Genomic DNA, 22,638 nt, shown 5'->3' on the forward strand with positions numbered 1-22,638 from the left:
CAATGTTACCAAATTTGGCTGATTTTGTTGATATGATAGGAAAATAGGCAGGATGGGCTTACTTGTGAACAACAATAGTGCAAATAAGTACAAATCACCCGGATGCACTAATAGTGAAAGCTCAGAATTTCTTTTCCTGTTACAGTTCCCATTCTCAGCAGCTATTAATATGCCCAGCGCGGTATGAGAGGGAACCAGTCAGGAACTGGCACAATGGGTAAGAGTCCCGCTAGTGACCCTGATCTCACTGGTTCAACTCCCTGCAGCCTCAAGCATAAAGATCAAGAATCTTTACACTATTGAAGCAGAACATATAGGGTTAATTTTGTTGCTTTAAAAGTCAACTGAAAATGTATTTTAAATACATTTTTCTTGATTTTCACCCCTGTTAGTGCATTTTAAGGATTTTCACCTGAATCAATGTCATGATTTATTCAAAAAGAAAAAAGGGCGCCCACTGTGATTTTCACTGATATTAGTGCTTCTTGGTGATTTTCACTGATTTTCACTGAATTAGTCTGATTCAAATCAACGTGACTGAATTTGGCTGAATTTGCTGATTTCATCGAAAAATAGACAAGATGGGATTACTTGTGAACAATAATAGTGCAAATAGTGCAAATTAGTGCAAAACACCAGGATAAATGAATATTAGTGCAAACCCCCCCCTTTTTAATGAATCATTTGAATCAGGTGAAAATCATTAAAATTCACTAAAATTGGTATAAATCATCTAGTAGATTTTAATAGCAATCACTAAGAAAGTCAATAGTCTATGCTCCTTTATCAAAAGTTTCTAGCATGTTTATGCTGATGAACACCAGGAGTCAAACCTGTGAACAGTAGGTCACCAGCAGGACACTTGACCATTGTCCTAAATGCTGAGCTGGCTTCTTCTAATAGTTCCCTGTCTTATTACTTTCTTCGTACTAATTGCTAATGAGAAACCAACTGAGTAAAAGCAATTCTCAGCTCTCTTAGCAGCTGAGTTTCTGGCACAATGGTTAAGAGTTGACATAGTAGCCCAGATCTCCCTGGTTTGATACCATATGTCCTCAAGAAAAAAGATGAGTTGTTTTTAAAATAATAAAGCAGAAGACATGAAGTTAATAGTGATTGCTTTAAAAGTCACCTGGAAAATCTATCTCAAATAAGTTTTTTGTTGATTTCCGCCAATTTTAGTGCATTTTAATGATCTTCACCTGATTCAAATAAGGATTAATTGAAAAAAAGGGGAGGGTTTTGCACAAATATTAGTGAATCCTGGTGATTTGCACTAATTTGCACTATTGTTGTTCCCAAGTATCCCATCTTGCCTATTTTTCTATGAAATCAATAAAATCAGCCAAATTCAGTCACGTTGATTCGAATCTGATGAATTCAGTAAAAATCAGTGAAAATCTGTGCAAATCACCAGGAATCACTAATATCAGTAAAATCACAGTGATCACCCTGCTTTTTTTTTTTAAATAAACTATAACCTGAATCAAGTAAAAATTATTAAAATGCACAAAAATTTGTGAAAATCAAGAACAATATATTTGAAATAAATCTCCCAGTACTTTTCAAAAACATTAATTAACCTTCCATATTCTGCTTTATTATTATAAGTATTCAATGTCTTTATTCTTGAGATTTCAGGGAGATGAACCGGTGAGATCTGAGTCACTAGCAGGTCTCCTAACCATTGTGCCAGACACTCAGCTGCTTTGGAAGTTTAGCATTTCTTTTACTTATTGTTACAGTTCCCATTTTCATCAAATATTCAAATACCCAGGATATACGAATATTCGTGCAAATCTCCCCTTTTTTTAATAAATCATTTGAATCAGGTAAAAATCATTAAAACCAAGAAACAATTATTCCAGTAGATTTTAACAGCAATGAACCCTATACATTATGCTCAATTATTGTAAGCTTGTAATATGTTTTTGCTGATGAATGCCAGGAGCTGAACCGATGAAAGGTAGATCACTAGGAGGAAACTTGACCATTGTCCTAAACACTGAGCTGATTTCTTGAAGTACTGGACTAGATCCCTGACTTTCTGCATTGGTTGTATTAATAGCTAATGAGAAACCAACTGTGTAAAAGAAATTCTCAGCTCTCTCTACAGTTGAGTTTCTGGTGGAGCGGGGTCTCAGGGCAGCGTAGCGAGGGTGTCGAATAGATCGTTGACGGGTGCAGAGTCGCGGAGGAAAGAACAGACAGAAGCAGTAATTGAAGTCATCCAAGTCTTTACTCATGGTGGTGCTTTCTCAGCTCAGAGCTTCTCTCTGCTGTCACACGGCGAGCTGCGGCTGCCAGGGTGGGGTTCAGCACACTCCAGGTAGTTCAGGAGCGCTTGATAGGACCCCCACTCTAGTGTGTTCCTCTCTTGTTGAACTTCTCCCGCCTTGTGTCCCCCACTGAGTCCCGTACGGGTACTGCGATGTCCCTTATGGGTAACGTGTAGCTCCTGGACCGACTGGGTGCCCTTCTTGGTGACTAGTGGTGGGAACGTGGCGTAAGGCCGGGTCCCTCTGGATAAACTCAGATTAGGGCATACAGGTGGCGACTCCGCTCCGTCCGTGTCCGCCTGGGATCCACATAAGCCTCCGGACTTTTCCGACAGAGACGTAAAGTGCAAAGTCATATAATCGGGGACCGGTACCCCCTCTTGCGCCACATTCTCCCCTGGTGAAACAGCATGTCCGCGGGCTGCAATAGAGCAAAGACAGGGTATTTTCAGGCATTCAAAATTTTTAAACAAAGCAATAACAATCTTCCCTTTATGGGAGGCACTTTTCTTAAACGTTGCAGAATATACACTATAAATATAAAGGCATTATATATATAGAAAACAGTAGAAAATATTAGTTAAGTCCAAGTTCAGCCGCATGAGGGACCTGTCCAAAGCAAACCCTCAACGTAGGCCCTGGGGTGGCTGCAGGGCATGGTGATCCCGAGTTGGACCTCTGCTTGTGCCACTCCAGACAGGTTTTTGTTCTGAGGTCTGGTGTTGTGCATATAAAACCAATAGGGGGCACCTTAATAGGTGCAAATTATTTACAATCAAGTTGGTTGACTGCTCGCTGTCCGCAGGCACAATGTCCTATTAAAACATAAACAGTAAACTGGAAAATAAGGAAGTTCAGCCTCCGGGGCCGCACTAATGATGGTATCCCCACCGGGGGTACGGCTCGTGTTTGCCCACAGATCCGGACCGGTGTCCAGTGGCAATGCGCAGGGGGGCATCTTCCTTGAACACCTGGTACACCTCTAGGGCATACCATCCACGGACTCCGTGGTGGCGGGTGTACGAGACCATGTCTCCCGGGTAGAGACTACAGTCGGGGTGTCCTTGCTCCAAGTGGGGCTCAACGTCCCGCTGATTCACAAAGACGTCATGCTTGAACTGGGGGCTGCGGATGAAGCCCCATCCCGCTTCCTGGTGGAACCGGACGATTAGTCCTTCCTCCTGGGGGCTAGGACGGGAGGCCTCCGCCTGTCTGGCTTGGGCCTTGGCGGCTTTTGACCACACCTCCAACTGTTCACAGCGGACCCTCCGCCGTTCCCTCTCTAGCTGGAGGAGCTCACGTTCACAATGCTCTTCCCGCCATCGAGCCTCAGCTTGGGTCTCCCGGGGAAACCCCATTAGATCCCCCCCCTGGTTGTCCCATCTAAACTCCTCCCCTCTTTGGCAAGCAACCGGGGGTGCTGGCAACGGCGTTAACGGGGACCGCTGTTGGTCCTCCACCTTCGCGGACCAGTCCGGGTTCGGGTGCGTGTACACCCAGGCGAGGGCAGGTGCTGGCAGTTCTGGGAGCATGAGGGGTAGCAGGCTTCCGGTAGCTGCGGCAAGTTGGGCCTCAGGTTCTGGGGCTAGTAACTGCTCCCAAACAGTGGCGCCCGGGGATGGAGGTGACGGTAGGAGGTCCAGTAGCAGGTCGGCACACTCAGCGCCCGGGGCAGGGGTTTCACTCTTACCAGCTGCATGCGGCCTCCTGGTCTTCCTCCTTTTCCGCCTGGGCTGAGGCATCGCTGGTGGGACGCAACGAATCTTGGCGTCGGGCTGCAAGCTTCCCCAGCAGGTCCTCTCTCCACTCCGCGACCGCTTTCCGCTGGGCCTTCTCAACTCGACGGGTCAGGTCCTGCGTCTCGCCGCGGAGGAACTCGGCCTCCCCCGCTGTCAAATGAACGCTGTTCATCATGTTGTGGGGATGTCAATGGGGTAAGAGAGTGACCCCACTCCCTCTTAATACCTTGTAATCATTATTGATCGCGTCATCTAGAAAATAAGAAAGTTGTGGGGTTGACTTAAATGGGCCAATTAAGTCCAGATGATGTTGCCAGTTCAAGGCTGTGTTTAGCACTGGGATCCTGGACCACCCAACGTAAATTTACAACGGCGCTGTGCATCGCTGTCGGTGGTCATGAAGAGCTTAATATGAAGTTGATCCCTCATTTGCAATTTTAATGGATTCCATTCTTCTACAAAATTTTGTTTTGTGTCTATGGGAATTGCTGTGGTTTCTAAAGATTTCCTCTTTTCAATTTGCATAAGAAAAAAACAGAAACAGACAGCACATGCTTCACTAATAAAATGTCAGTGATTTAATTCATCTTTGCTAAAATCCGGCACAAGTGGTCCGGTGAACCATCCCGATGCGTTTCTGGCAATAAACTGCCCTCAATGATAGTAACACACTTGCATAGAAAACCTTATTTAAGAACAACATCGACAAATCACGTGCCAAAATGTAAAAGCATAATAATTAATAGGAGCAAAATAAGAAAAAAAAATCATTATTTTACACAATAATGACTGAGTGGCAAAATACTTAACAAATATAGATAGTGTCGTTCCCGAAATTCATAACTTTGGGCTGTTTTGTATCCAGAGCTAGAATTCAATGCATTTCTCCGAGGAACCAATTTCAATACTTTAGAACACTAAACCATTTGTATCTTTAATCCACGTTCACACACTCAGTATTTGATCAGTATTTTACATCAGTATTTGTAAGTCAAAACCAGGAGTGGAGCAATCAGAGGAAAAGTATAATAGAAACACGTCACCACTTCTGCATTTATCACCCACTCCTGGTTTTGGCTTACAAATACTGATGTACAATCCTGACCAAATACTGAACGTGTGAACATGGCCTTACTATGTTTATCGACAAAATGTTTGCTGCCCTCAATGTGTTGTGGCCTTTGTTTTGTATAGCTGTTCTCCTTTTCGTTTTACTATTTACCATTCACAGTTGAATGTGAAAAATTTAGGGGAACTTTTATGAATTTGAACGCTGAGTTTTTTTTAGTAAGGCCTCATTCACATGTTCATGATTAAACACGTATGTGAAAGAATGTTACCGGTGTCATCAGTGTTTTGGATCAATGTGTCATCCGTGAATGGTCCGTGTGTCTGTTTTTCCTATTATTGTGTCGTCAGTGTTTTTCTCGGATAGATACATAAATTACAAAGTTCCTCTTCTTGGTAAAGTTAAACAGACAGCACATGGTCGGTACAATGAGGTCATCCGTGCGCTGTACGGATTTTTCACAGACGTGTATTGCCTCTTTTCATCCGTGATACCGGAAACAAATGGACATGTCTGTGAGTTTTGCATGGACACATCGTCTGTGAAAAAACACGAATATGTGAACTTCCCTATAGATTATAATGGTTACGTGTTGTATCCTTGAAAAAAGGCAGATACAACACGTATGTGCAACACTGACGTCTGAATAAGGCCTTAAAGGGGTTTTTCCATGAACAAAGGACATTTTAATCAATATAGTTTGGAATAATAAGTTCTACAATTGGATATGTTTAAATACAATGTTCCTGTGCTGAGATAATCTTATAAATGTGCCCCTGTTTAATGGCTGTGTCTGACCGGGTACAGAACATGGTCTGATCATACCACAGCTCCTGGGCAGAGGAGGAGGCAAAAGAGTATACAGACAGGACAGCCCGGGATCACAGCTGATTCTTCCTGTGAGGTAAAACATTGCTTACAACAGGCAGTGAATTGTTTTACCTCACAAAAAGAATCAGCTGTGATCCCGTGTCCAATCCAATTGTGGAACTTATTATTATTCAAAGATCTATTGATTAAAATGTTGATTAAGATTAATGTTGTTTATGGGAAAACCCGTTTAAGTAAAGGCTGACTGCAATGCTGAGTGCTTCATTGTAGGCCATTGTGGAAGTGGTAGAGATCAATAGGTTTGAACTAGAGGTCAGAAGCCCCCATAAACCAACCAACCACAGCATAATTTATATAAAAAGGCCTTTATTAAACTAATGGCAGATTAGAAGACTACAAACAACAAATACTAAAAACAGAACCTCACACCGTGAGGGACATCAGAATTCATAAACACCAATCAGGTTCCATATACATAGGGAAACAATCTCCATATAGTGTGTTTTGGCCTGACAGTATTACAATTACATACAAGTGTTAAATAGTACACGGCTCCTTTATGAGAGCTCCACCAAAATACATATATTTAGACATATCAGTGGCTGAAATATCATTTTCAACACATAATAAGCTGTATAACATACACAAAGTAGTCACCAAAAGACCATAATGTGGAGATATCTACCGCAGCCAAGGGCTGTACCACAGGAGCACATGTAATGTTTGATGTCCCTTTACCCCTACGCACGTTTCGTATGCTGTACTTCCTCAGGGGGCGCGGTAAACCGGGGGAATGTCAGTTCCTGATTTACCCAAACCCAGCCAATCAGGGGATATATGCGACACTTCTTGCTTGCGCTTCATGGACCAGAGACCGGAAGGCATCAGATATGGGAGGTGGTGCTGGGGCAGGATGCGCCGTAGACGACGAGGCAATACAGCGAGCATGGGACATTTCACATGACCTCTAGTTCAAACCTACCCTATTGATCTCTATTGCTAGTATACACAGCATCTAAAAATATTTCAGGAAATATTTTTGATTGTAACCTTGTGAAAGGAGGACTGAATTGAAAACATGAATTCAATAATTATGATGTGTGTCCAGTGGTGTACCGCCAATAGCGGCAGGCCACATGACAGCTATGGGGTCCGTTGGGGGCCCAGAGCCAGTACTATCTCCCACCCCGTTCCTTTCCCAGCATCACACTTTCATCCAGGATACCGATACAGTTGAAAACAATGATGCATCTGATGTGTCAGCGCAGCAGGCACGATGACGTCACTATAACGTGCCCGCTGTGCCGAGCAGTGCAGAGCTGCAGAAGACACGCTGAGGAGACCGGAGCAGCGGGGAATGGGGAGAGGTGAGGATTTAATTTAATTTCTAGTCAAGTACTTATGGAGGCCATTATATTATATGGAGGGCAATATGGGGACCATGATATTTTATGGAGGGCTATGTGGGACCCAGTATATTATATGGAAGACTATGTGGGGCCAATATATTACATGTAAGGCTATGTGGGGCCCATTATACTGTTTGGAAGGCTATGTAGGGGAGGGGGGCATTCTACTGTTTGGAGGTCTATGTGGAGGGTAGGGGGGCATTACTGTTTGGAAGGCTATGTGGGGGGTGGCATTACTGTTTGGAGGGCTACACAGGGGCCATTATTTTGTTGCAGGGCTATGTGGGGGCCATTATACTATTTGGAGAACTATGTGAGGTCCATTATACTGTTTGGAGGGCTATATGGCAGCTATTATACTGTTTGAATGGCTACGTGGGAGCCATTATACTGTTGGAGGGCTTTGTGGGGAGTATTAAACTGTTTGGAGAGCTAGTAGGGGCCATTATACAGTGTGGAGGTTTGTTTGGGGTCTGTCATTCTCTGTGGGGGCCATGATATTGTTTGGATTGCTGTGTTGGGGTCACAGTTGGGGCATCATACTGTATTGGGGTCACCATACTTTTCCGGGTGGATACAACAGGGTCATCATACTGTGCATCTGGAGGGTGCTGTGTGGGAATTCACTGTGTGGGTATCATATTGTGTTTGGGGGTACTTTTATTGGCATCATAATTTAAGGAGGCAATGAAAGGGGAATCTAGAATCTAGGACTTCAAAAGGAGGAAAATTACTCTGTAAGGGCTGCAGAGTTGTGAGGTATGCTCTTCTGTGCCTCACCAAATTTTTTATTTTTTGTGGGGGATTAGAACTTCTCTTATAGGGCCCCATTATTTCTATGTACGCCCCTGTGTGTGTCCTAATGTTTATGTCCATATAGTGTATAACTCTACTGAACATTTATATACCTTAAACACTATATATGCAGGAATTCCTAACATGTTTTTACTATCCCTGAGATATGATTTAAGAACAGGCAAAATGTGGTTTCTTATGGAAGACTGGGTCTGGTTGTGCATAGTGAAAGCGGATCTGTCAGCAATTGACATTACACTTTTACATTATTAGATATTTTAAGTCTGATACTTACTTTTTAAATCTATTTCAGACTGGCTTAATAATTCTGATGAGTAATTTATGAGTCCAGCTGTAGAGTGAAATAGCTAATGAGTACAAGCATATGTGACTCGCCCCCTGGGCCGTGGGGCACCCGGAACCGGGCTTCTGTGCGAAGCTGGGGGTAGTAGTGGCAACCCGATCCCGTGGCTCAGGGTGGTCAAACCACATGCTGTGGCAGTCTATTTATAGAGTTATGAATGTCCGTCTACGCCACCCGTGTATTGCGGTCAGAGATAACCGCTGCTGCAAGGCAGACCGCTGAGGCTGGTGTTGGTGTGCAGCACAGGGGTAGGATAACTCCCCACAGGAAGAGTGTAGCCTCAGGGCAGCGTATGTGAATGCTGGGGGTGATAGTGCAGGCCGCAATAGTAAGAGTTCAGAGTCCGCTTCAAACAGTCCAGGGTCTTTATTGTTGGTATTATTAATGACCCAACAGGAGTACCGGGTAGGAATGGGCCTGGGTATCTGAGAGCATTCGGGCGAGCCCCACTGGTCAGGGTGAGTGTGTAGGCCTACCGTTCTCTCTATGCTCTTGCTGACTATCCCCCTTTTCGTGGTGTAATAGCCCACGTCCCTGAGCTGGCCGTGTACTCCTCGCCTGTATGGCTTGCGACTTGGGCCTTGGGTACCTTTTGCTTCTCCTTGCTGTACTGGTCCCTCTGTGTGGTGGAGCCTCCAGGCTTCTTAGGCCAAGGGACCTGAAATCCCTCGCAGGTTGGTTCTCTGCTGCTGGGCTTGCAACCCTGACAGCCTCGGACCCCAATGTCCGGTTGTGTGCTTCTCTCAGCCAGGACCGGCACTCGTCCCTGGCTTGCAGTTTCTCCTCTGCCTCACAGACTCCTCGGCTACAGCTGAACTGTCCCTCCTTCTCTGGGACTAGTCTCAGTCCTGAGCTAGGTCGTCCAGTTCTCTCTAACCCTGCCCCCAGTTCCAGCTTTTATAGGGGCAGCCAGCTCCCCCTACTGGCCTGGGACAGGAGGTGTTGTATGCTAATTGTCCCTGACCAGGGAACCTCCCTCCTGCTCTCAGACACAGCCTTGAATATTTGTGGCATCCAGGCCTGGCGTGACACATTCCCCCCTAGCAAAGTTTAGTACTCCGGGACTAAGCCTTTTTGGCCAAAAACAAACAGGGTAACCTATGCACGACCATAAACACAACATTAATACATGGCAACAAACAAAACACAATTGAGTTCTTTAGGTCACAGTGTGGTCTGTGACCGGGTGTCCATATCACCAACAAAAGGAGAGGGTCACAGTATGATCCGTGACCGGGTGTCCATTTCACCAACACAACGGGAGCCTTAACCAGGTGGGGGTCTGTCCTTGCCCCGAGTCCTTGACAGTCTTAATTCATTCCTTTGCTAAGGCTCCGAACATATTTTACAAGGAAGTCCCGGTTACTCAAAGTTCATAACCTGTTAGTCCATATAGTCAACTGAAAGAAACTGAAACACATAATTACTGGTCATGCAATTAACTGTTTAAACATTTGACAACTATTTATAAGGGTTATTTACAGTTCTTTAATACACCCTATATTCTCCAGCGAGCGGGTATCTGCCCCCTAGTGCTCCGGGTTGACCTGCGTAACCCACTGTCTGGTGGTGGTCTAACCTGGCTTTCCCCACTATCATTTAGGGTACAGCTACTAGCTGGGTTTTCAGGTAGTGCAGGCAGCTGTCTGCGGGTCCTTTGACTTACCGCAGGCATGGCAGGCTCACTGTCAACAGAGGGTTGACTCTCCTGGGCTGCTGGCATGGGTTCTTCTGCCTCTGGGGCTGCTTGTTCTCCTTGTTCTTCCTGCTCTCCTGTAGGCTCCGGCTGGGATGGCTGAAGGAAGTGTAGGACGGGTACCACTATTGCGTCGTTTATTCGAGTCCAGGTCCGGGGGAACTCTCCGAGAACGGTGCTGACCATTTCTTCCTTGTCCACTGCGGGCTCAAGGTCATCTTGATCTTCACTTGGACTCCGCAGTTGCTCGGGGCACCTTTTTAGGTGGTCTCTGGAGACGGTGCTAGTGGTTTCTCCTCCGTCCTTGGTAATTACACATACCTTCAGGTTGTTGTGGTCGGACTGCAGTACTGTGTACGGGTCGCTCTCCCACTGGTCATCCAGCTTGTGAAGCCTTCTCTTCCGCTTCAGGACTTGCTCACCAGGTTCCAGGGGACCAGCAGGGGCATGTTCGTTGAAGAGCCTCTCCTGCTTTTCTCTCGCTTGAGCCAGACTCCTCTCCACACTCTCCTGTACCTTCTTGTACTGTAGCCTCCGTTCCGTATCCCAGTCCGCATCTGGGGATGTGTCCTCGGGTGTCAGGACTCCCATCTCCAGGTCTACCGGCAGCTTACCTGGTCTTGCTCGCATCAGGTAAGCCGGGGTGCAATTTGTAGCATTCACCGGGATATGGTTGTATAAGTCAATCAGGTCTGGCAGCTTCTCCGGCCACAGGCTGCGTTCTTCCAGGGGCAACGTCTTGAGGAGATCAATGACGATATTATTCATTTTCTCACACAGCCCGTTGGTTTGCGGGTGGTAAGGTTTTGTCCGAATCTTCCTACAGCCGAATCAAACGTCTTAATCTGTCAAGACCTGTTCCGGATACCCGTGTGGACGGCAGAAGTGTTGTTGGAAGGCTCTGGCCGCCGTTTGGGCTGTCAAGTCTTTAACCGGGACCACCACCAAGAACTGGGAGTAATGGTCCACAATCGTGAGGGCATAGATGTAGCCGGACCGGCTTGGAACCAACTTCACATGGTCCAGAGCTACCAGCTCAAGAGGCTGTCTGGTGACGATGGGCCTCAAGGGTGTCTTCTGGCTAGTACGGTCCTTCCTTCTGAGGTGACATGGGCCGCAGTCCCTGCACCAAATCTCTATGGCCCCTCTCATACCGACCCAGTAGAACCGCTCTCTCAGTAGGAACTCCAGTTTCTTCCACCCGAAGTGTCCCGCTCTGTCATGGTAGGCCTCCAGGACCATTGCTGCATCTCGTCTTGGGACCAGTACCTGCCAGGTCAGCTCATGCATCCGGTGGTTGACAAGCCTTCTGCACAGCTTACTTTCGTAGAGGAATAGCCTGCTTTTCTCCTTCCATAACTGCTTGACTTCCTCGGGAGCGTCCGGGCCAGGGCTAGCGTCTGCCTGGGTTGACATGTCTTTCACCAGGCATATTGCAGGGTTACTATCTTGTGTTTCAGCCCAGCCGTGGTGGGGTAAGGGGTTGAACATGACGGTGGTTAGGTCTTTGTCTCTTACCCGGTGAGAATACTGAGTGGCCCCATACCTGTGGAACGCAGGGAGCTCTACTTCCTCCAGCTCTTCCGAATCCTCTTCTCCTTCGGGTAGGTGGGGCATTCTTGATAGGGCGTCTGCGTTGGTGTTGGTTCTGCCCGCCCGGTACTTGATTGTGAAGTCATAATTTGATAGCTGGGCCATCCACCGCTGTTCTAGGGCACCTAGTCTTGCATTGTCCAGGTGTGTCAGTGGGTTGTTGTCCGTGTACACAATGAACTTTGCGGAGGCCAGGTAATGCTTAAACCATTCTGTGACGGCCCACACCACTGCCAAGAATTCTAGCTTGAAGGAGCTGTAATTCTCCGGGTTTCTTTCAGTGGGCCTCAGCTTCCGGCTGGCATACGCTATCACTTGTTCCCTGCCCTGTTGGTTTTGGGACAGTACGGCTCCTAGCCCCACATTACTGGCATCGGTGTGGAGAATAAAAGGCTGCCATAATCAGGGTAGGCCAGGATCTCATTCCCCGTGAGGGCCATCTTCAGCTGGCGGAAGGACTCTTCTTCCGGCTTGTCCCACTTGAAGGGTGGCTTCTGACTTCTGGATTTAGACTGGCCTATCAGGAGGTCCTGCATTGGAGCAACCATCTTTGTGAACCCGGGGACGAACCTTTCGTAGTAGCCTACCAACCCGAGGAACTGCCTAACTTCTTGGCCAGCTCTTGATTACTGTGACCTTGTCGGGGTCGGGGGCTACTCCTTCTGCACTCACCACGTGTCCTAGGTACTGTACCTTCGGCTTTAACAGATGGCACTTGGAGGGTTTCACTTTCATGCCAAAGCCTGCCAGGGCCTCGAACACCTCGGCCAGGTGCTTTAGATGGTCCTCGTAAGTCTTCGAATAGACAATCACGTCGTCCATGTAAAGGAGGACCGTCTCGAAGTTTCGGTGCCCTAGACAGCATTCCATCAGCCTTTGGAAGGTCCCGGGTGCGTTGCAGAGCCCGAATGGCATACAGTTAAACTCGCTTAATCCCATCGGGGTGGTGAAGGCGGTCTTCTCCTTGTCAGCCTCTGCCACAGGAACCTGCCAGTACCCGCTAGTATGGTCCAAAGTAGAGAAGAAATTAGCTGATTTTAGTGCGGTCAAAGACTGCTCTATCCTAGGTAACGGGTACGCGTCTTTATGGGTGATACGATTGACCTTTCTATAGTCCACGCACATTCTCATGGTACAGTCTTTCTTTTTTACCAAAACTAAGGGAGCTGCCCAGGGGCTACAGCTATCTCTAATGACCCCAGCTTCTTTCATTTCTCTCAGCATGCCCTTTGCATTCTGATAATGTGCAGGGGGTACAGGTCTATGTCTCTCTTTTATTGGTGGGTGGCTCCCCTTGGGGATGTGGTGTTCCATTCCCTTTACTCGACCGAAGTCTAGCGGGTGCTTACTAAAGATTCTCTCGTACTCCTGAACCACCCGGAAGACTCCTTGTTTTTGGTGCAGGGGAGTAGAGTCAGCACCCACATGGAGTTTCTGGCACCAGTCCTCCTTGTGTTTCTGGGAGCCATTACCCTCCACCGGGGAAGATGGAGGCAAGGGTTCCACGACCCTGATAGCACTGTGTTCAACGGCAAACAATTTGGCTAGTGTAGCGTACCGGGGCAGGTGTACTTCCCTTTCCCCAATGTTTAAGATCCGGACGGGCACCCTTCCATGGCGGACAGCAGGCCCACCATTTTGACACCCCCCGGGCTGTCAAAATGGTGGGCCTGCTGTCTGAGTTCACGGGTTCTACCATGGCTTGGTAGTCTCTCCCTCTTAACCCGATTGCAGTCCGACACCAGATCATCATTTCACTTTTGGGAGGCATGGCAATGGGGAACGGGTCGCTCATCCTCACGCTACCGATCCCACCACCAGACAGTTCTACCTGTTGCCGTCTCATCAGGGCTCTTATCTCTTTCTGGAGGACCCTCTGTTGACTGAAGCTCGCATTCATCGCCACCTGCTGCAAAATTACAATTACTTCTGAAAGACAGTTTTCAATCACATTAGTACCCAAGGTTATTTTAGGGTGACTATCTCGACGGTCAATGTCCACAATGATCACTCCCTGTGCCGGCAGTTCAACCTTACCAATCTTGATGGTCATCTCTCTGAACCCCACCTGCGGCACGGGTTGGCCATTGCTGGCGATCATGCTTAAGTCATCGTCTGGATAACGAGTTATATCAGCGTCACTCCAGTACCGCTTGAAAAGTACGTAGGGGATGGTAGTCACTTGAGACCCGGTGTCCAGCAGTGCACTCATGGGAATACCGTCCAGCACTACGGTTAAGACCGGGCGTCCCCCCACTTAATTATCGCGCCAATTAGACGGGCCTGGTGACCTTATGCCTGGGGGTTGGCCCTCTGCCCCAGGTCGGACCCATTTAAAGTACAGTACCTGGCTATGTGTCCTGGCTGGCTGCAACGGCGGCAAATCGGCTGTCCATCCTCAGTGTAACGGTCGGCGGGCCTCGCTCGGAACGACGGGATCCTCCTTTGTTGACACCACGGGACATCCTCCGGACTGGAAGCCAGCTTGATTGGTCCTGACGGGTCCATCTGTAATGACTGTATGGTCCTGGTCAATGCAGCAACACTCTTTGTTAATTCCTAGACCTGATGGTGCAGGTTTGCAGGCTGGGATGGATTTAGGGCCTGCGCATCAGCCCCCACAAGGTCTGCGGGGTAGGGCGCCGCCCCCTGGTGGTAAGTGATGGCAGGGCGCCGGGAAGCTACAGCGCCACCTGGTGCGGGTTCTTGGAGAACCCGGATGGCCCTATCTTTGAACTGTGCAAAAGTCAAATCGGCGTTCTGTAGGGCCATGAGGTGCAGTTGAGTCCTCTGGGCGCTGGACAGCAGACCTTCTATGAACTGGTCAGTCAACAGTTTATCGGTGTCTTGCACGCTGCCAGGGTCAGCTTGTTTAATTGCTCCCAGGGCTTCTTGCAGGTTTAAGGCATAGTCTCTGATACTATCTTGGGCTCGCTGCTTACAGCCATAGAACCGCATTTTGATTTCTGCTGAGGTACGGGTGTCAAAGGGGTCCCGTAAATGGGTCAGAACCCCCTTACAGTCCTTTTCTCTTCAGCTGTCCAAGACTTTACCTCCCGCTGGGCCGCACCAGTTAACTGCCCTATCAGTATGCTTACTTTTTGTTCTTCTGTCAGGGGATAAACTTTGAATAAGCTATACAGTCTTTCTTTAAAGTCGCCCAAGGTATGCGACTCGCTGGCATACTGTGGCAGCCAGGCCGTTCCGGGGATATAGGGCATGGAAAACGGCATCACAGCTGCAGCGGCTACGCTGGTGGTAGAGGGTCCCTCCGCGTCCGACATCTTCCTCCCTAGTTAACCGTGGCCTACCTTCCGACGATCCTCTTCTGTAGTCCGCGGTTCCACTAGCGCTGCTCTGGGCGAGGACCTTGCGTCGCGTCCTGGTGATGTCAGCGTCACTCTCTCTCCTTCCAGGACCTTGCGCAGCGTCTCAGCGTAGGGCGGAGCTTCAAGTCTCGTGCGATTTTGACGTCCACGCCCCTCTTCTTCCCGCGCAGCGTCCCGAAGATGGCGTCCGATGGCGGGAAAACGGCTGAAGATGGCGGGAAACGGCTCCGAATGGCGGGAAACTTCACTCAGGTAAGTATAAAGTCTTTTTCAGGCACGCAATACCCGTTTGTGGCGGATTGGTCACAATCCTGCCGACTACGCCAAAACTGACTTGCTCCCTGGGCCGTGGGGCACCCGGAACCGGGCTTCTGTGCGAAGCTGGGGGTAGTAGTGGCAACCCGATCCCGTGACTCATGCTGTGGCAGTCTATTTATAGAGTTATGAATGTCCGACTACGCCACCCATGGATTGCGGTCAGAGATAACCGCTGCTGCAAGGCAGACCACTGAGGCTGGTGTTGGTGTGCAGCACAGGGATAGGATAACTCCCCACAGGAAGAGTGTAGCCTCAGGGCAGCGTATGTGAATGCTAGGGGTGATAGTGCAGGCCGCAATAGTAAGAGTTCAGAGTCCGCTTCAAACAGTCCAGGGTCTTTATTGTAGGTATTATTAATGACCCAACAGGAGTACCGGGTAGGAATGGGCCTGGGTATCTGAGAGCATTCGGGCGAGCCCCACTGGTCTGGGTGAGTGTGTAGGCCTACCGTTCTCTCTATGCTCTTGCTGACTATCCCCCTTTTCGTGGTGTAATAGCCCACGTCCCTGAGCTGGCCGTGTACTCCTCGCCTGTATGGCTTGCGACTTGGGCCTTGGGTACCTTTTGCTTCTCCTTGCTGTACTGGTCCCTCTGTGTGGCGGAGACTCCAGGCTGGACCTGAAATCCCTCGCGGGTTGGTTCTCTGCTGCTGGGCTTGCAACCCTGGCAGCCTCGGGCCCCAATGTCCGGTTGTGTGCTTCTCTCAGCCAGGACCGGCTCTCGTCGCCTCTGTCCCTGGCTTGCAGTTTCTCCTCTGCCTCACGGACTCCTCGGCTACAGCTGAACTGTCCCTCCTTCTCTGGGACTAGTCTCAGTCCTGAGCTTGGTCGTCCAGTTCTCTCTAACCCGGCCCCCAGTTCCAGCTTATATAGGGGCAGCCAGCTCCCCCTACTGGCCTGGGACAGGAGGTGCTGTATGCTAATTGTCCCTGACCAGGGAACCTCCCTCCTGCTCTCAGACACAGCCTTGAATATTTGTGGCATCCAGGCCTGGGGTGACACATATGCACACTCCACCCACCCAACCTGACAGACAACTGCAGCTTGTACTTAGCAGTGTGATATTTCAGCAGCAGCAGATGGACACGGTCAGTCAGGTTCAGTGGGCAGAGAACATATTAAACTTTCATAAAAGATTATGCAGCCGTTCTGGCATACATCATCTTATAAGGTTTAGGTAATCTATTCAGTAATGTATGCAGTTTTGTATTAGGAAATCTGGTGATGGATCTGCTTGTCAAGTGCTCACTAGGTGAGGTGGATCCTCGAAGACCAAGGTCCGGGTGGTCATACAATGCTGCTCACCATTATTGGCACCCCTTCATTTTTTCATAGACTGTACAATATTTTCAGAAATAAATGGAAATATACCAAAGTTATGTTCTCAGGATTTTTTAATTAGTGGTTCTAAGTAATGCAACAATAAAACATTGTTTTTCAACTTCCATGTTGCAATTTCAAAGAAGAAACTGAATAAACAGCTTTTGCAGCAATAAAAGCATCCCTAATTAATACTTGGTTGCATCCCCTTTGGCATTGCTGACAGCCTCCAAATGTTTCTTGTAGCCATCTATCAGCTTCTTGCACTTCCCAGCTGGAATTTTTTCCCACTCCTCCTTTGCAGTTTGTTCAACTCTTGAATGTTTGCAGGGATCTTTTTCCCAATGGCAGATTTCAGCTCACCACAGATTTTTAATGGGATTGAAGTTGGGACTCATTTCTGGCCATTTTAAAACAATCCATTTTTTCCTTTTCAACCATTCCTATGTACTTTTGGATGTTTGCTTTGGGTCATTGTCTTGCTGGAGGACCAATGACCAAGTTTTCTTATACTGGGTAGGACATTTCATTCTAAAATGTCTTGATAATTATCTGATTTCATGATTCCTGTGATACAGTCAAGGCCTCCAATACCAGACACAACAAAGCAACCCCACAGCATTATGGATCCTCCACCATGCTAGACTGTTGGTAATGTGTTCTATTCCTTATAAGCTTCCCATTGCTCCATCTGTAAACAAACTGTTGCTTTGCATTGACAAAAAGCTCTATTTTTGTTTCATCTGTCCACAGAACATTTTTCCAGAAGGATTGTGCTTTGTCAAGGTACTCTTTGGCAAAGATCGGTCGTTCCTTTTTATGCCTTTTCTTCAGCTATGGTTTCTTCCTTGCTCTTCGCCCATAAAGCTCTGCTTGGTTTAGTGTGCGGCTTATGTTACTTGTTGAAACCACGACCCCAGACCGTTCCAGGTTGGTCTTCAGGTCTTTGGATGTTTGACATGGTGTTTTTTTTCCACCATTCGCACCAACCTTCAAAGACAGCTCGTCAATTTTCCTTTTTCCCGCACGTCCAGAGAGGTTCTTGACGGTTCCATGCTTGGCAAACTTAATAACATTGCGCACTGTTGAAACTGGGATACCAAGGTCTTTGGAGATGGCCTTATATCCTTTGGAAGTTTTGTGTTTGCTAATAATAGCAGTTCTGATGTCTTCAAACAGCTCCATTGTCTTCACCATTGTGACAAAGGAAAGGACCTACCATTTTTAAAACACTGAAGTCATCATTCATTGGCTAATTCATGTCACATGGGCACCGACAATTAATCACAGGTAAATCTCACTTGTGATTTTCCATAGGCGAGTGTTTCCATACTAAATTAATTTAAAGGGTGCCAATACCAGTGACACAGCAAGCTTTAGGTTTTCCTATTTTCCTTCCCATTGGTTTTTGTTTTAAATTATTGTTTATCATTTGCTCTTTTGTATTAAACACGAGTCTGTATACAAAAATACTGTTTCACTTGATTCATTTTTTTCAGGAGGTATTCCACATTATGTACTTAAACTTCATGGGTGCCAATAACGATGAGCAGGACTGTAGGGGTCACAGGCATCAGTGCAGCAGGCAGTTGAAACACGCAGGAAATGCAGACAGATAGCAGAGGTACTGGAAGCCACAGGCAGAGAGGAGACATCCTGGTGAACGCAGACAGCAGATGCCATAGAAGACTTTGAAAAAGTAACAGAGGTTCCGGAAGCTGCAGGCAGACAGGAGACATCCTGGAGACCAGAGACAGGGAGCTGTGCATAGACAAAGTAAAATTCTTAATACCAAGACACAGGGTGTGTTTATTGGTAGGCCTTATATAGGCCTAGGAAATTCAACACATGGGAGCACGTCAGGATACTTGCAAAGCTCAACATGCAGAACAAGAAAGTTTAGCGCACCTGGGGTGTAGGAAGCAGAGTCCAGACCTGGGACAGGTGTGTGACACTGTTTTAAAGAAGCCCTCCCATGAAGTTTTTTTTTTAACTAAATCTGTGTATGTAGTGTAGTTTGTGTGCTAATATACTCACCTAAAGCCACCTTCTCTGGCCTCCAGCGCCGTTCCGCTCCTATTCTCAGTGATGTTACTGCTCTGCAAGCTCTCCGGCTCACATTGAGCTCTGCGTGACACGGAAGTGGCTTTTACAATGTAAGCCTATGGAATGTCAGAATGCTTCCTTTATAAAAGAGAGTTCTGTCTCATACATAGAGATGGAATAAGCCGGAGAGTCTGAAGTATGAAGTGACGTCGCTGAGAAGAGGAGCAGAACGGATCTGTAAGCTGAATACAGCAGAAGGTGGCGATTGGTGACATCACTGAGAAGAGGAGCAGAATGGAACTGGAAGTTGGGGAAGGTGGCGATAGGCGAGTATATTAATACACTCACACTACATTACATGCATATATACACACATTTAGTAAAAAAATTAACAGGAGTGCATCTTTAATATACACAGTATATGTAATGTATCAAGTTTCCTTAGAAAACTCATTCAAGCAAATAAATGATTCCTTGTTTTTACAGCCTGTATTGCTCGATAGCACCAGCATTCTACAAGATAGGATCCTTCTGATGGACACATTTTTCCAGATCCTTATTTATCATGGTGAGGTAAGTTTGACTCTTGTCATATGCAGTAATGGAATATTTTTGCATCTATCAGTTTTGTGTTTAATTCATATTGTTAATATTTTTGGTTAACTTATTCTCCTTGTCCTGGTTTAATCTAGACTATTGCATAGTGGAGGAAAGCAGGCTATCAAGATATGCCTGAGCATGAGAATTTCCGACATTTGCTTCAGGCCCCTGTTGATGATGGACAGGAGATCCTTTACTCTCGTTTCCCCATGCCTCGTTACGTTGATACAGAACATGGAGGAAGCCAAGTAAGTGCTGATATAAATATAAGGCTTTAACAGGGAGAAATACACTAAAATGAGTTGTCTGGGCACATGATATTAATGATCATAGAAGGTGGGTGGTCCAACTTAAGGCACCCCCACCGATCAGCTCTTTTAAGGTCAGGCCGAAGCCAGATGTAGACATAGAAAGGAGTTGAACATATCAACTACATTCAATGTGTAGAACGTGCTTTGAGGTTCTGAAGATAAATTCCTAGTAGCTGATAACAGCTGATTACTGGGGGTGCTGGAAAGTGGACCCCCATCCTTCTGATATGGAGGACCTATTCATAGATGAGCAATACCATATTCCCAGACATCTCCTTTAAGGACCTACAGTCATCTAAGTTTTCATAACATTGTAAAGGCAGTCACATTGCATGGGCAATTACTCCTCACTCTATACCAGGAACAGGCCCCTACTTTTTCATAGCCTACTTTTGATATAATTTTCATTGCTGAAGTGCAAGGCGAGGGGTGGAGGTGCCATCACTTAATGTGCGTTATGGGGATGTTCACAGAGACTTTGTGTGTGGCAGAAAAATCCAGTATGTTTTTTTTTTTTTTAGAGAAATCAATATTCCATGTATTTTTTGGATAAGATTTTCAGATCTAACTCAGTTTTTGAAGTGATTTGAAGATAGTTTTAAGCGTTTTTGCAAGGTTCCTACATGTTTTTTTGCATCCTTTTGACTTGACAATGTCAGGTTTGGAGTGGATTTTGACAGCTGTATGAAGCGCATAGTCTGCAGCTATCATTGCGTCCAGGATAAAAGCGGGACTCACCGATAGAGAATAGACCACAATTCCAGCCTCTGTTGCTTCACTCCAGCCTCCAGTCTCCATCTGGACCGTGTTGGTAAAGAGGCCTTCAAGAAACAATGTCACATTGGTCCTACTCCAAGGATTGATGTAAGTTGTGGGGTGGCATAATGTGTCTTCATGCTCCTGCCACACTTCTTTTGGGATTTTGGACATTGTAAATCTGCTTCTCTATCCATTTACGCAATGACCTTGATGGACCAACATACAGTATATGTTATGGCTTCACTGTTTATCAGGTAGACAATGAACTTACTAGTACAATTTTCAAATGAATCTATATGGCATTTGATGCGCCCCCTGGGCCGCGCGTGTGTGGGGATACCCGGAACCGGACCCGTTGCGGATGCTGGGGGTTGTAGTCCTCGTGTGGCGGGGACCCGGTCCCATGGCTCAGGGTGGTCAATTCAAATGGCGGTCTATATACCGAATGTCCGACTACGCCACCCGTGGATTGTGGTCAGAACGAACCGCCGCTGCAGGGCAGACCGCTGAGGCTGGTGTTGGGAGGGCAGCGGAGGATAGTATAACTCCCCACGGGAGGAGTATAGCCTCAGGGCAGCAAGTGCAGATGTTGGGGGTGATGGTGCGCGGGAGCAGCAGTAACGACACAGAGTCCTGTAATGCAGTCTAGGGTATTTACTCACAGTTCTTTATCCACGTTACTACAGCTGGTCATAACGTCCCTCGTCGCACTGTGCTCACCAGGTGAGGGGCTCGGCCTACTCCCAGATAACTTTGGAGCGTTTCACAGGACCCCCTTTGTGTGTCCTTTCTCTGGCCTGTCATACCCCACCAGTGACCTCGCTTCTGTCCGGCTGCCTCGGGCCTTCTCTGGTAAACCTTGGCGCCAGTTTCCCTGACCCTATATGGTGCCTTCCTAGCGGGTGTAGCGAGGGGCTGAACCACATGAAATGTCACAGCCTCCGGTTTCTAGCTGAGGGTAGTTCCCCGCCTCCACTAGTTTCGGGGACCGTTTTCCCCCTTTGGCCTGACCCCCCTACGCAGGTAGATTCGGGCATGCGGTGGCGACTCGCCGGTCCACACCCCTGGGGTCCCTTCGTTCCTGGAGCCTCCTCCGCTCCTCTTCCTTCCTTCTCCTTCCTTCTGCTTCCTCCAGGCTCCGGCCTCTCTCTTAGGCCTGCCTGCGGAGCAGAGCCCATGCAGAGCCTCGGCTCCACCTCCTGCTCTCTCTTCTCCTCTGTCTGAACTGACTCTCTAAACTAAGATGGTGCCCACCTTTTATACCTCCCTCTAGGTGCACCCAGGAACAGCCCTCTCCCTCCTATGCACTACAGGGTCCCCCCTTCCTCGGTGTTCCCTCCCCCCACTCCAGCCAGGGACAGGGACTGTCGTGCTCTACTTGGAGCATATCGGTCGCCCTGCCCCCTGGAAATGTGGTGTAATGCATGCAGGTGTCAGGGTCCTGATCCACACTCCATCCTTACCTGGAAGTGAGATATCGCACATCTGGATGAGGTGCAATACCTCTGTAGCAACCGAGCCCTCGGGGTGCTACACATTCACATATGAGCAGTACTGTTTTGTGTACTTAAGCCTCAAAATTGTATTTTCTTACACAATTAAAAAAAAGGAACCTGTTGCTTGGAGACACATTATTGCTGATTGTTAAACCTCTTTTGGATACAAATTTACAGCCATTTTCTATATTTGTGTAAGGACAGGATCTATATGTAAAATCAAGAAATGTTTCCTAATTACATCCACTACCTGATAGTAGTTACAACTATATTGTGTCAGAAAAAAACACTGTTTTATTTCCTTTATAATTCTTAAGACTCCAATCCCTATAACGGTCACAAGTACTGTGTCTTATTTTTGGAATCATTCACCTGTGTTGCTGGAGCAAGGATTTTTTTCAGAATATCCATGTGCTCCCGGCCAGGAATCAATCCCAGCACATTCCGATTCACAAATGTCAGAATTTGTATAAAATACACAAACTTGTATATATTCTCCTACTGGAAGATTGCATAAAACATGATCTACGTGACAACTGGTGCCGGCAAAAAGCCGGGTCCCACTGTCTGTTCTTCTCTGATGGCACTGCTGGACATCTTCAGATTTTGAAGGGATATAAGCAATCATAATGTGTTTTTCACCTGCTACACTAAGTTTTCTAGGCTGACCACTGCGCCTATGGTG

The 22,638-nt window shown here is 47.3% G+C and overlaps 2 pseudogenes; one reads left to right on the forward strand and one right to left on the reverse strand.

Annotated features, from left to right (window-relative positions):
* Positions 1–4,193, reverse strand: part of LOC141155374 (protein transport protein Sec23A-like) — a 79,691-nt pseudogene extending 75,498 nt beyond the window's left edge.
* Positions 4,194–4,303: 110 nt separating this feature from the next.
* Positions 4,304–22,638, forward strand: part of LOC141155375 (protein transport protein Sec23A-like) — a 46,442-nt pseudogene continuing 28,107 nt past the window's right edge.

Source organism: Phyllobates terribilis, unplaced genomic scaffold, assembly GCF_046119375.1.
Source record: "Phyllobates terribilis strain yellow unplaced genomic scaffold, ASM4611937v1 Scaffold_7__3_contigs__length_470593459, whole genome shotgun sequence".
Lineage (NCBI taxonomy): Eukaryota > Metazoa > Chordata > Amphibia > Anura > Dendrobatidae > Phyllobates > Phyllobates terribilis.